At 34.4% G+C, this 5,291-nt stretch overlaps 1 pseudogene; it reads right to left on the reverse strand.

Annotated features, from left to right (window-relative positions):
* Window positions 1-4,165: 4,165 nt before the first annotated feature.
* Window positions 4,166-5,028, reverse strand: LOC103081964 (transmembrane protein 41B pseudogene; annotated as a pseudogene).
* Between the last annotated feature and the right edge of the window lie 263 nt (window positions 5,029-5,291).

Below are 5,291 nucleotides of genomic sequence, written 5' to 3' on the forward strand. Positions count from 1 at the left end.
GTATAGTAAACATAATGTCATTATTATTATGAGAATTAAATGCAAAGATGCAACTAAAGTGCTTAGCCCAGCGCTAGGAAAACAGGGCTCAACAAATATTAGCTGTCACTTAAAATTATTTTCAACTTTAATCTGGGGGGTAGTGTACTCCGTGAGGGTCAACTGAACTCACTTGATAAAACCTCTATTTTGCCAGTCTTTTTCTTCAATATGACTCTCAAAAGAAAAAGTCTTATTATAAGGCAAGAAGAAATATGATACCTATGAAAATGATATATTCTTGTAGAAAAATCTATGAACCTACAAGCAGAAGTACCCAGGAAATCCTTTTGGGATTTGGACATAAATGATACTGTTGGAGAGTAGCAGAGACTGCTTGGGCAAATGAACGTGTGTGATGTATTCTTGAAATAGATCACAGAAATTGTACAGAGGCAAGAGATAATGAAGGCAGATCTTTTCCTTATCTGGACATCTATTAGTTGGCTTATTTAGCTAAAATCAGACACTACTTTGACAATTCATTTTTAAAGGTATAAAAGTGATAAAGTGAATTGCTTTGCTGGGCCTAATTCTGGCCAACAAGGAGCTATTGGCTGGTAAAATGGAAGTGATTGAAACATTAGGATAAAGCAGCTTTTTATTATGACAATTTTAAAAACTACAGAAAAGTGAGTGATTAAACAAACATCCATGTACTTATCACCTGGATTTAATAATTATTCACATATTGCCTAGGGTTCACTTCTTTCTCTGGGTTTCTAATTCTGCCAGATGCCAATATGGAAAACATTAAGTTAGCAGTAATAGTTTGATCAGTCAAAAATAAAGGAATGGAGCTATTTATCAGGATAGTACCTCTTCTTGATATTATGCTACACCTAGTATTCATTTTGCAATTCTTTTGCCCATTATGAGTGAATTCCTTTCTGAGTTTTTCATGAGTAATCTTCATGTCTATAATTTTCCCCTTTGAAAAAAGTGGATGGTCATTCATTCTCAGTGGGATGCACTATTTTTCAATATAGGGAAAAGATCATTTCAATGAAATACTTTGGATCTGAGAATTCCATACAGAGAAAAGTGAAGCAATCGATGGTTTGACTTTTATTGATATGGAAAGTAATGATTCTGAGAAGTCTATATACAGTGCAATGGTAGGGTGACTTCTACTTCAAAATAATCTTGAATTTGTAAATAAAATAGTATTTCACCTTTATATGATACTATTCCTTGCATGAGCTCAAAATTTTTTCAAATTCTCCATTTATTTTCATCATAGCTCTGTGATGTAGATAAGAAGGGATAGATATAACAATGATTAATATTCTAAAGGGAAAATGTATTTGGGGGATATTTTATTTGAAAGTCAAGAGAATATATCTTATTGTTTCTTACCAAGAATTGTAAAGACCATAAAATATATTGAAACATATAAATATATGTTTATAGTGTAGGTATCCCTTTTTTCTTGAAAGTTTATATATTGATGCTTGTAACCCATAGGGTAGAAAAATGAAACACATAAAAATACTATATGCTTTGTTTTATGACTGTAGATGATATATGTCACTATACCTCTGAAAGCCAAGCATTTGTCTATCATAAACCCTGGAAGCATAAAATCAGCTTAAATATATGCATTGGTAAGAGTAGTAAAGAGGGAAGAATGTTAGCAGGCTTGAGGAAGTCCTGTTAGATACTAACAAGAAAGATCATTAAAACTGTTTCAGACAATACTCTTAATAGTTTCTGACAATTCGAACCCTGTGCGTGTAATTCTCATTGAAATGTGTTTGAAATCATATCTTTCACTGAAGGATATACACTAAAGTATTACTAGGTGTAATCTATTCTTATAGGGATTATAGGTAATTTTATTTCCCTATTTATATTTTCTAGTTATTTATTCCTTATTTTTTTTTTACAATAACATTAAGAAAGAGAAGAAATATGTGGGTTTTTTTTAAGTTTTTCAGTACAATTTATTCTTCCTACATTTTAATTTACATTTATTAAATATTTTAGAAATATTACACTCAAAGTAATAGAGCTCCAGAGAGAGGCCATTAACTAAGAGGTGAACAGTCTCAGTGTGTCAACTTCCTAGTTAGCCTGCTCGCCTCCCCACTACACATATTTGCCTTCTGGTGGTTATTACTATGTAATTGTCTTCAAGATGTGGCTGAAACTTGAATCTACATCTGGCATCAGGCCAAGTCTGTGAATCCATGAATATAGGCCACCAAATGCATTTAGGGTACAGCCTGCTGAAGGTTCTTTCTTGACAGTCAATGATGATGAATGTGGAAAGACTGGCTATTCTCTTGGGAGAAGAAAATATACTCCACCTTAAGTGACAGCTACAGTTTTCTAACAAAAAATAATCAGCAAAGGGAGAGAGGATCAATGATAAGGATAGGGAAAATACTCTGAGAATAGAGTAAGTACAATATATACATAATGGAATAAATAGTGAGGCTGCTCCTGAGTCCAAACTCTTATTTTTAAAAGTCTGATAAAAATTTACTCAATTACATTTTATACAGTAATATTTAGTGAGCTTTGTCCAAAAAGGCTATGTTTTAAGTTTGTTTGTAAAAATAACAAAAGCTTTATCACTCAGTCTCTGGTCAATAAGAAAGGAAGAAAACCTGGCTAGAAATAACAATAAATAATTTCACACAAAAGGCCAGGTGACATAAGAATAGTATATTAATTAATATATTTTCTTTGTATTTACAATAAATCGATTTGTTAATACTGTGATAGAAAAAATAATCAGTCCACATTATGTAGTAGAAACAGGCTTTGAGGCTGATCAGACCTCTCACAATAAAAATATACAAGGATTCTTCCACAGCTAAAGTACTTTTCAACATGAGTGTTGGGTGAAGGTAAAACTGACAGAGTACTTTACTTTATGTCTTAGAATCAAGGAATCGAGGATATTACCAACCATTAAGCAAGCAGCAAAAAGCTGTTTAGATTTTCCAGGACTATTTAAATATAGTAGTTACCATATGAGAATTTAATTTTACTTTGAGGTATAAAAAGTAAAAACCCTAAATAGGGAAACTGCACTAATCAAAAAGCAGCCCCAAACAAAAAAGCCATCAACAGAAATGAAACAAGGCATTCTTACATATCATGAATAAAAAGGATAATTACATAATACATTCTTTAATGACCAGACTAATAAATAAATGAGGTAAATTTTACAGTCATTGGAACAAATAAACTATATTCAACCACTTAAGTGTTGTACTGACACTGCTTTTGTTTCAAAATATAAAGGAATGTAATTAATCTAACATCTAAAAACTGCATACTTTGAATGTTTGCTTTTTTGATCCCCTTTTGAGATAGTAAAGGGGTACTGTGTAACAAAATATTATCTGAATATAAATTATCAACACCAATGTGATACAATTATCATGTAATTGCCATTCTGTATATGCACAGTGGAAATATTTTGAAAGCTAGGAAACAGATGAAAACAGACTGGTCAGAATTTTAAATTTCAGACTAATCCATGATAATCTAGAACAGAAGAAGAAAAAAATAAAATTCACTAAATAGATATAACTTGATATCTTTTCCAAATTCAGTAGTCCACTAAGATGCAACTTCTAAACAAGTCTATTACCTCAAAGGTAAAAAGGAAGAAAATGTAAATCTCTTTTGAGCTTTAGTTTTCAAGTTTATGCTCTGGAAGAAGGCCAACAGTCAGAACAGCAATATTGTATCTTTGCTTTTGAATTTTGTATTTGCTTTTTCTATTTTAGTTATAGTATGGAATAGAGAGAAAAATATTAAATTATCAAGTAAAGGGTAAGTATTTCTGGCCAGTTCATGAAATATATTGGGCTAATCAGTTGGGTCAAGAATTTCCTACTATGCTGCTACATTTATTATCTATAGCCTTGGAATAGTAATTTAGGAGATGTCTATCATAACTACTGATGGCACTTTTCATGGTATACCAATTTCCAGTTTTCTTCTCTCCTTTGCCACTTAAATGCATTATTTTAACCACCTGATAGGAAATTTTATTTTACAAATTCCTGTTTCATTTACTGAAGAAGTGATTTTAACACACAAATCTGCCAATCCTGAGAGATGATGATGATGATGATAGGAAAACTAAAACCCAGAGGATTATTCACTCAAATTTCTGCTTTAGTTTTTTTTGGAAGATTGCTGGCAGAATAGAAAGAAGAGCCAAAATCATTAGAACAAATACTGAGTTCCAGGAAACAGCTTCCCCTGCTGTTGTAAGCTGGTACAGTGTTGTTCCTGCCTTAATTGCTACAAAAGAGAGAGATGCAACACCTAGAAAAGTGCCAGTAAAAAGAACTTTCAATGGCACGTTTATCACAGGAGACATGAATAAACCAATTAGGCAGAAATGGTGTTATTCTCAAAAATATAATGTAGTTAATGAGATGTTCTCTGTGACGTTCAACCTACTGTGACCATTTTACTGCTTTCTCAGTTAGGTATTTATATACAACTGGCCTGCCAACTGAATAGGAGAGCATATAGCAGAATGAGGCACCGAGTCCAGGACACAAACAAACAAGAAATAAGGCTAGTGGAAAGGGATAAAGAAACCCTGAGAGTATATTGAGAAATACAGAGCCCGGAATAGCAAATATTCGCAAGAAAATATATGTAGCAAAATAAGCTACAAGTACTTGTACATAAAAGGTGTCCTTATATTTGGATAAAACTTTTCCTAGAACCTTGGCATCATCCATATCTCTGGGAACCTTCATATTCACTCCTTCACTACGCTGAGGAAAATTTTTATATACCAAAAACAACAAAAGCTGCAGATAAGAAAATGGACACCAATATGAAGAAGCGACATCCTTGCTGACCCAGCTTCTGCACAGGCTTTCTCCTTCAGGTGGTCTCTGCTGCCTGGCACCGAGGGACCCCGCGGGCCCCACTGCCTTGTCCCCCGAGGGCTCGTACGGAGCGCCCCGCGCACGATCTTTCGTCGCCTCTGCCTTTCGCCATGGCTGCTGCAGGTAAGGTGGAGGAAGCAGGGTGATGCGGCGGCCGCGTAACAACAAGCACGCGGCAGGCTCCTTACCACGCCGAGGGGCCAGAGCCGCAGCTGCTTTCAGAACGACCGCCTCGCCGGAGACGACCTCAGGCCCGTGAGCACAGTTGAAATACATGTTTTTAAAAAGAAAGAATGTCTTTGTGAACGCTTAGAAATTTACTTGTAAGAGGAATCCAACCCCAAACACGGCATCAGAGAAAATAAAGATTCTTCA

This window comes from Lipotes vexillifer, unplaced genomic scaffold, assembly GCF_000442215.2.
Source record: "Lipotes vexillifer unplaced genomic scaffold, Lipotes_vexillifer_v1.1 scaffold1424, whole genome shotgun sequence".
NCBI classification, from domain to species: Eukaryota; Metazoa; Chordata; class Mammalia; order Artiodactyla; family Lipotidae; genus Lipotes; species Lipotes vexillifer.